This window comes from Ursus americanus, chromosome 29 (assembly GCF_024610735.1).
Source record: "Ursus americanus isolate L20-20 chromosome 29, mUrsAme1.1.p, whole genome shotgun sequence".
Classification (NCBI taxonomy): domain Eukaryota; kingdom Metazoa; phylum Chordata; class Mammalia; order Carnivora; family Ursidae; genus Ursus; species Ursus americanus.
Window position 1 is genome coordinate 5,102,598 of NC_142155.1, and position 10,102 is coordinate 5,112,699.

Genomic DNA, 10,102 nt, shown 5'->3' on the forward strand with positions numbered 1-10,102 from the left:
TGCTGGGTTAGGCTTTATTTGCTGTTTTTTCTCCAGCTCTTTTAGGTGTATGGTTATGTTGTGTGTTTGAAACTTTTCTTGTTTCTTGAGAAAGACATGTATTGCTGTATACTTTCTTCTTTGTCCTGTAAGCTTTTTATCACTTCTACTATTTTGAATGACATCCTGGCTGGATAAAGTATTCTTGGCTGCATATTTTTCTCATTTAGCACCCTGAATATATCATGCCAGTCCTTTCTGGCTTGCCAGGTCTCTGTGGATACGTCTGCTGACAATCTAATGTTTCTTCCCTTCTGGGTTACAGACATCTTGTCCCAAGCTGCTTTCAGGGTTTTCTCTATATCTCTGAGATTTGCAAATTTCAGTATTATATTTTGGGGTGTTTACCTATTTTTAGTGAGTTGAGGGGGGTTCTCTGTGCCTCCTGGACTTGGATGCCTATTTCCTTCCCCAGATTAGGGAAGTTCTCTGCTATAATTTGCTCCAATATACCTTCTGCCCCTTTCTCTCTCTCCTCTTCTTCTGGGATCCCAATTATTCTAATACTGTTTCACTTTATCGTATTACTTACCTCTCGAATTCTCCTTTCATGATCCAGTAGTTCTCTCTTTTTTTCTCAGCTTCTTTATTCTCTATCATTTTGTCTTCTATATCACTAATTCTCTCTTCTGCTTCATTTATCCTAGCAGTTAGAACCTCCATTTTTTATTGCATCTCATTAATAGCCTTTTTGATTTTGGCTTGGTTAGATTTTACTTCTTTTATTTCTCCAGGAAGGGATTCTCTAGAATCTAAGAATTCTCATAGATTCTCTTCTATGCTTTTTTCAAGCCTAGGTAGTATCTTTATAATCATTATTCTGAACTCTTATTCTGACATCTTACTTAGTCCATACTGATTAGGTCCCTGGCAGTCAGTACTCCTCTTGTTCTCTTTTTGAGGTAACTTTTTCCATCTTGTCATTCTGTCCAGAGAAGAATAGATGAACGAGAGAACAAACTACTAAAATGGCAACAATGATCCCAGAGAAATGTGCAGTAAACAAATCAGAGAGACTGGAAACTGAAAAAAAAAAAAAAGAAAAAAAAAAAGAAAGAAATAGAATATAATCAGACAGGTGAACAGAATAGAGCAATACACTGGATCCTGTGTGTATTTGGGTCTGTTTATTAGGAAACTAGATCCCAAAATTGTAAAGAAAGAAAAACTTATATATGTACAAAAATAAAATTAAATACAATGAAAGGATAGAATGTAACTATAAAAATGAAAATTAAAAGTTGAGAAAAAACAAAAGAGAAACAACAACAATAAAGAAAGAGATATAAACAGAGAGGTGAACAGAACAGAGCAATAAACCATATTCTGTGTGTATTTTGGCCAGTTTATTAGAAGAAACCACACCTCAAAATTGTAAAGAAAGGAAAACTTATATATACAAAAAAAAAATTAAATACATTGAAAAGATAGAATGTAACTGTAAAGATGAAAATTAAAAAACCCTTTAATGAAACAAAACAAAAACTAAAACAAAAAGGAAGAAAAAAGAAAAAAAAATATGATCAGACAGGTGAATAGAACAGAGCCCTACACTAGATTTTGGGTGTATTTTGGTTTGTTAGAAGAAACTGCATCCCAAAATTGTAAAGAAAGAATAACTTATATATATACAAAAACAAAATTAAATAAAATGAAGAGATAGAATGTAACTGCAAAAATGAAAATTAAAAAATTTTTAAAAAGAGTTGATAAAATGGTTGAAAAAGGAAAGAGAAAAAAATAAGAACAAATTAAAGTTGAGAGACTAAAGAATCATGGGGGAAAAGCCATGAATTCTATGTGCTGTATTCCCCTAGCACTGGAGTTTTGCAGTTCTCATTGGTCGGTAAACTTGGTCTTGGCTGGGGGCTCTGCTGATCTCCTGCTTTGATTCTCAAGTGTGTTTGCCCCTGGCGGAGTTGTACCACCCTTGTGATGGGGCCAGGCTAAGTAATCTGCTCCGGTTTGTTCTCTGTGGTTTTTGTTCACTGTAGGCTTTCTGCGCAGCTTTTAGAGGATAACAGCGAAAATGGCGGCCTCCCAATCTCTGGCCCCAGAGCCAAAAGCTAAGTGCGCCCTCAGAGAAAAGCAGTCAGTCACTTCTGTCTCCCTGGTTTGTGTCTGCACTCTGTACTCACCTGGCCTCCAACCCAGGATTTCCATCCCTGGCACATGACCCCATTTCCAGTCTCCGAACCCTGCAGACTCCTGAGGTGTGCTCCTCTGCCACTCCTCCCAGGGGAGGAAGGGGGGTCTCCCCAGTTCTGCTTGTTGGGCCCCTGGTCCTAGAGCAATCGCCCAACCATGCTGCGGTTCATAGTTTACGGCAACCCCGAGCTGAGGGCCCACACCTGGGCTCCATGATTGCAGCCGGCTTCCCCACTCTGATGCCTGGAAATTCTGCCACACTTAGGCATCCCCAGTCTTCCTGTGACCCTGAGGATCCTGAGACCACACTGTCCCAGCTAGGGTTCTGCCCCTGCTTAGCCACCTGAGTGATGTCCCTCACTGGGGCAGACTTCTAGAAGTTCCAATTTTGTGTTCTATCACTTGCTGGTAGCCGGTTGATGGAGGCTCCCTTCCCCTGCAGTTTATCTTCCTATATATCGCCTTGGATTCACTTCTCCACACCTCCTACCTTGCAGAAAGTGTTTGTTTTTCTATTTGTAAAGTTGCAGCTATTCTTTTCTTAGATCTTCAGTTGAGTTCACAGGTGTTCAGAATGATTTGATAGCTATCTAGCTGAATTCTGGGACCAGATGAAACTAAGGTCTCCTATTCCTCCACCATCTTGGATTTCTTCTCCTGTTTAGGTTTTGTCTTCCAGGATTTCTTCAAACTTGTGGTCAGTTGCTCTCTCCATTCTATAACCCCCTCCTTTAATGGTACGTTCTTAATCTTTAAAAAAATTTTTTTTTTAATTTATTTAATGGCCCTTCTATTATTTTACTGAGACTTTGAGAGGCTGGGGTTAGATGGGTATGTGCAGTCCACCACTTAGCAACACTAGGCGTAATTTCTCCCATAGACCCATCGCTTGGTTTCAGCCATCTTATTATGAACCTGTTGTCTTACTGATAGGATTAATCAATTTAGATCTTAATGAAAATGAAGCCATGGGATTGCATCAGTATTTATTCAGATGCCAGGGGCCCAGAGCTCCCTCTTCCTCTTTGTCTCTATCTTCTGCTCTATGCCCTGCATCTTCTCATCATTTCTTCTGTTAGATCCATTCTTGCCCTAACCACCTAATTATGTGATTCCCATAAACCCACTCTGCAAAAACCAAAGGGAAATTAAGGAGTAATTATGTCCCACTCCTACTCAAAATTGCTTTCACTTTTTTTAAAATTATTTTTTTAGTTACTTCTCTGTGCTGGGCCCTATTCTAGGTGCTAGGCATACAGCAGAGAATGAAACAAAGATGAACTCCCACCCTTGTGGTGATTATATTCTAGAAGGCTGGGATATGTTATATCCTGTAGAATTATAGTCATGGGCTCCACACAAACTGGCAAACATTAGAAGGATAAAGTGTGTAATGCTGCCAACTTAAACATATCATCAAAACTCCTGGCTGTCTTTCTAACAAATTACTAGCTAGTTAGAATGACTTTGGTCTACAGATAAGTGGATTTTTAATAATGATAATAATCACATAAAGGAACAAATAAATATTATAATTCAATTCTTAACATTTGAAAACAACATCAGCATCCTATAATAGGGGAATGGTTAAATAAATTACAACATACCTGTAAAGTGGAAATATGAGACTATCAAAATGGTATTAATGAAGACTTTTTAAGATAGATGACCAAATTGTTACTATTAAGCAAAAAATCATAATATAAAATTATATATATAATTTGATTCTATATCTTAATTGGGCCGCCTCAGCTCAGTGGGTTATTAATAAAAATAGTATCACTTTTTTTCCCCCATCACTGCTTTCATCTATGCTCTATTGAATTCCAGATTAACATCTTGGACAGATTCCATAAGATTCTGGTTACTTTCAGGTTTTGAAGTGTAGTCCAGTTTGAAAACTTCAGTCTCATTTCTGATTCAATCTCTTTCTTTCCTCCATGTAGTAGAAGCCAGAACTCTGAACACAACAGAAATAGGGGAGGTGGTGCAACTGGCTATGGTGGAGGGATAGAGATGGCATCCACCTTCTTACATGAATGGTCCCCAGGTCAAGGTGAGGAGGCATCACTGGCCTCACTCTGGTTCAGCATGAGGCCAATGCCCCAGAGGATGAGATGGTTTCCAAGCTCATGAAGTGTACCACCCTTAGGAAAATGCTCAGCTTTATCCAGCTCCCTTTAGTTGTGGGGAAGAGAGGGGCAAATTAGACTTCCCTCAGTCTGACCAGGAGTTCCCCATTGCAGCTTCCCCTCTGGGTTGTACATCGACCACCCAGCAACCTCCTAGGCAGCCCTGTGCTCTGTTGCCTCTCCTGTGACTCGTCACTGCTTTATATGGAATCATGAAACCTGGACATTCTTGCCATGGCCTTTAAGGTCACAAAGAACCAGACTGGGGCCAGGAGCCCTCATCTTCTTCTCAGCTCTATTGTATTCTTAAATGTTATTTGCAGTGGTTTTTTGACTCCTATTTTTAGGCATTTCTAGAGTAGGAATGGACATGTCTTACGGATGCCCCCATGAACAATGGAAAACTTTCCTAAGTACCATCTCAAATGCTTTACTCCAATGACAGCACAAAGTTACAAAGGAGCTGCAACAAAGGAGCAGACACAAGTCAGGAATCTAGATGCTAGTCTCCTTCTTTATGGCACCTTATGGATCTCTATGAATTCTTCTCTTGGAGTTCCTCCCATCACCCTCACTCACTAGGCCATTCCTTTAGTAAGATGAAGAGAAGAGTTATCTAGGGGTGTGGTTGATGGTAGTAGGTTGGTTCTACACTTTTTAATAAGCCTAGGTAGATTTCAAGTTGTAATTATTTATGGCTTTTAAGAGAATGACCTCAGCTTTAGACAGTAGCCACAATTCTAGGGCGACAGGAAAAATTCCATGCAAGATTCAATTTGGCAGGAAGTAGGGAGGGAGAGACTAGACACACTTTCAAATTTAGGAATTTTTCACTTCATTATTTGTATTGTTGAATTTGTATTATCTGAAGAATCTTAATTCATTCAACTGTTATGATTTTCCCAAATATCTTGGATTGTGTCATATTGTTAGAGTCTACCTGGCTTCTGTTCCCATTTATTAATTTTGGTGTTATAAACTAGATCAAAACACATGAAATTGATACCCTGTTCTCCCTACCTTGCCACCTGATCCAGATACCATGACCTTGACCCCACTTCTTTCCTGTCACTAAGAGCAGGCAATTGGTCACTGTGCCCCTGATGAGAAGAAGTAGAGTTCAGTGATGTCAAACAGGCCAAGTGGGATCATGCTTCCTGCTGTCTGATTTCTTACCTGAGTCTACACAGCCAGGTCCCTTGCTCTTGTCTTGGGATCCAATATAGTGAATCACTAGACCACAGCCTAGACTTGCCAAAGGTCCCTTGTTGCCTCTGAGTGATCAGAAAGGACATCCGGTGCATCAGCTTCTCTAAACTCTACTGGCAGGATGTGACCCATCACTAGTTCCTGCCTATGTCAGTTCACTAAGATTTCTTTCACCAACAATAACGACAGCCATAAATAGAAATATTTTAAAACTTATGGTAAAACACACATAAATATGCCAATATTAACTGTTTTAACCATTTTTAAGCATACATTTCAGTGGTATTAAGTATATTCCAAGTGTTGTATAACCATCACTACTCTCCATTTCCAGAATGTTTTCATCATCCCAAATAAAATTTCCGTATCCATTAGACAATAACTTCCATTCCCTCCTCTCTCCAGTTCCTGGTTACCTCTACTTTCTGTGTCTAGGAGTCTGCTTATCCTAGATATTTTATATAATATTAATGTTTTTCCCGAGGCTTACTCACCTCTGGATACACTGACCGTTGTGTGTCCAGACTTCTGAAGCAGGAAAATAAGAGAGGTTATAGCCAACTTAAGAAAAATGTACAAATGCATGTTTCCCTTCCTCCCCCAGAAAGAGAGGCAGGATCTTGGCTGTGACTGCTGAGACAACTGTAGACACAATTGTAGACGACTGAGTGTCCTAGGAGTACTAACTTCATGATTTTTGCTATTTGTTTGTGTTGACTGATCATTTTTTAATAGAAAGGAACTTCACATCACTAGAAAGTCAGTGTTATTTACAAATGGATGAAACTATGAAAATCGATAGAATTTAAACATTTTACATTTTAGTTAGAAACTATTGCATGCAACTTACATGCAAAAAGCCAGTTCTCATTGTAAAAAAAAATGATTAACAAGTATTAGCAAGGTGCTAAAGACTACCAAGAGACTGAGATGTTTTCTGAATTCAAAAAAATTGAAGCCAGTTACTTAATACTATGTCGATAGACCACTGAAGTGATTTCCCATACCGCTAGTGTTAAGTGATCAACATTTTGGGCAGCAGCACTCTGTAAATGTTTTACAGTTTTTGTCATGTTTCCCTGGTGCTATGTAAGCCCTCCACACTTTATTCAGCCTAATAAAAATGCTTTATAAGCAGGTAGGGAAAAGGAACTTCAAATAATATCTTTTATAATTTCTTTTCCTTGGGAATCGTTTCTAAAATTATTTTCCTATTGACTTAATCACCAAGAAAAAATTTTCAGGTGCTGAGATCAAAGAAGATTATTTGAACTTACCAAGGCATAAAAGGTTAAAAAAAAAAAAAAAGAAAGAAAAGGCATGTTAATTCCTCTTTAATAATTCAAGATTTCAGTGATCTGAAAGTATTGGGGGGGAAAAATCACCTGAGTAATAAAGCATGCATCATTTGAATGGATTAAAGTTCAAATCACTGCAAAGCAGCTTATTTTTCGTCCATCACCATGGATACGAAAGGACAGCTGAAGTGCAGGCATCTGACATCACAAGCATGCCCAAACAGGCCCAGGAGGAGAGCTGCTGCAATGCCAGCACCACAAAGGACAGAAGAAAAGCAGTGAAGGGAGGGGAGAGAGAGGCAGAGGGAGAGGGTCATTGTTAAGGCGAGGAATCCAAAGTTCAGTTGGGAGGATTAAATGCGGGGAGGCGCAAGGCCATCTGAGAAGCTTGGAGACCAGCCCTTGTTTACACCGACCTTTTAATACCTTCTTAGCCAGAAATAGAACCAGAGGGGATAGAGAGAAGGTAGAACCGATAATTCGCTACTGTAACGGCAGTTTCGATAATTTATTTTATGTTCTTATGTTTAGGCATTCATTTAACTAATGTTCTGAAGCTTTGAGCGCCTGGCTCACTTAACATTCAAAACCGATCCCCCGAGTGACCGAAGACTCCAAATAACAGCTTGAAAGACACTGGAACCCGTACCCACAGGACAATAGAAAGTGGTAAATATGGAAAAAAATGGCTATTTTTGGTATGAAGTCCTTTTTCATAAACAGACACTTTTTTTTTACTTTATTTTAAATTTTTCATTAACTTAAAATTGTGTTTCCTATCAAAAGGTGGTGCATCTAGTCCAGGTTGTTGTGTAGCATTCAAAGACCCGGACTCAGGAGCGCTGGGTACCAGTGTGCTGGGAAAAGGTTTTCACAACCAGTTCTCCGGGGAAAGCCCTGATCTGTAGCATTTGCTGATGTCCGTGGTGTAAAATTTTCACCATGGCTGATTTCCAGCCACCAACATGATGTCAACTGGCTTGCAAACTTTCTGAAGATGTAATAATCGGCCCTTGTGAGCCAGGGCCAGCTGGCTCTAGCGTATCAGTGACTGGGTTCTGGGCCAGCTCTGCCACCAGCTTGTGGGGAGATTTTGAGCACCTCCCTGGGCCTCAGTTTCTCAATCAGTTGAAAGGGTTGGAGCTGGGCTTAAACTTGAGTTGTTAAAAGTCTGCAAGAGTTTGCCCTGGTGATTGAGAGAGGATTCTCGGGGGCTGCTTTTAGAAAAGGGTGTTTGAGAGACGCCGTGCTGTTAGGATTCTAGCTCCTCACATGCACTTCAACTCTGCAGGCCCATCCTGACTCTAGCACACGCGATTTTAGACTTCTATGTCCGGTACTGTTCGAAGAGAAGCTTTGAATACTAAGGAAGAAAAAAACCAGAAAGCTATTTGAATAATTGATCTCAAAGACCTCCTTCCATTTTTGAAAATTAATGGTTCTATGAAACTTAAAATGGTAGTCAAACACCAACATACGATGTCTGTGGATTGTACTGGACTTTCTTTCTTGGTTAAATCTTAAACTAAATAGTGGTTGAAAGAGTCAACCATGCCTGAGTGGAATTATGTACATGAAATCATAGACTTTTTAAAATATGAAGGATCTTAGAGATGACTTCCTCCAAGCGTTTTCAAACATGCCCAAAGTGTTCATCAGAACCCCCTCAGAAAATGCCTCTGTGTGTGTGTACACAAACAGGTTGTGTAAACACACTGTAATCCACTCGTGGCCCCTTCACTCCCCTTTTGATGGTGAAGCAGCCCATCCTATGCTTCCTATGAAACCATATTCCTGTTTTTAAAATATTGGGTTTCCACACAAGATTTCTTTAGAAGAAAGGGTTCTGCTGGCGGAGGTGGTGGAAGGGGGAGTAAAGACAACTGAGTAATGCCATTCGCTTTGTTTAACAAACCAGAAACCAAGCTTTAAAGAAAACAAAGACCTTGTCACTATCCCACAACCAGTAACAGGCAGAGTCAGGTCTGGAATTCAGGTTTCTGAATTCAGGTTTCCAGATCAGTATTTCCCTTTTCAGAAGCTGGCTACCTGGCAACACTACTTCCCATTATATGTCTCTGGGTAAATAACCTAATCCTATGTTGTCCCAATAGGGTAGTCACAATCCAAATGTGACTATTGAAGTACACGAAATGTGGCTAGTCTGAATTGAGATGTGTTGTAACCGCAAAATACATACTGAGCGTCAAATTCTTAGCACAAAACAACAGTGTGAAATAGCTCATTAATAATTTAAAAATATTGATTATATGCTAAAATAATACTTTGGATATATTATGTTAAATAAAATATATGGTAAGTATAATTTCATTTTTTAAAACTTAATGGGACTACTAGACAATTTAAAATTAAATATGTGGCTCACGCTGTGTTTCTATTAGGCAAATCTAATCTAACCTAAGGGTCCATTTCCATCCCCGTTAAAAGTGGAAAATATCTGCCTTTCCTATTTTTCAGGGTTGTTTTATTTTTTTGTTTTTATTAAAAAATGTTATTTTAGTAATCTCTACACCCAACATAGGGCTCGAACTCACTACCCCAAGGTCAAGAGTCACACACTCTTCTGACTGAACCAGCCAGGCACCCCTTTCACGGTTGTTTTAAAATCGAATGAAGTAATCTTTGTGAGAGTGCTATGCAAAATGCTACTCAAATGTAAGATCATATTCTGAAGCATTTTAATGCTTGCTTGGTCACCTATTGTGTTAATTGCTCCCTGGAAAGCAGTAAACGTGTTGTGGAGCTTTTTCTTTGTTGTTGTTTCTATGTTTTGGGGGAAAGGAGGTGTTGGAGGAGGTCGATAATAGTGGAGGCTGCAAACATTTTCATGAACACATTCGTTCAGTCTTATTTATATTCTGTATGTGTGCTGAGCCCATCTACTCATTAGCCTCAGTGCAGAGCCATATAGATTGGAGATGTTACTTACATGCAGTGAGAATCTCAGTTTGAGCGATTGACCTCAGAATCCTCCCAAAAAGGAGCTTTTCCAAGGGGAAGAGTCAAGCCAGGGACAGTTTAAGTATGTAGACCTAGGAACAGCAAAAGACGTATTAGAATAGAGCCAACCGCCTGTGCTGTATTAACACTGATAGAAGCAGGGATATCAACAAGGAACTTCTTCCTCGCCAACTCCCACCTTCCACCTTTTCCTAATGCCTTCGACTGGCAGAACCTAACAATGAACCAACTAGCAAAGGGTCTGGGAAATGGAGTTTGTTGAGTCCTAGCCCCAGCACTATGTAACAGAATATA

The 10,102-nt window shown here is 39.5% G+C and overlaps 1 long non-coding RNA gene across 1 annotated transcript; it reads right to left on the reverse strand.

Moving 5' to 3' along the window:
• Positions 1-7,550: 7,550 nt before the first annotated feature.
• Positions 7,551-9,882, reverse strand: LOC148107491 (uncharacterized). Its single transcript, XR_015722239.1, has 2 exons — positions 9,777-9,882; positions 7,551-8,189 (listed from the first exon to the last, which is right to left on the reverse strand). It is a non-coding gene; the product is annotated as an uncharacterized LOC148107491 (long non-coding RNA).
• Positions 9,883-10,102: the final 220 nt, after the last annotated feature.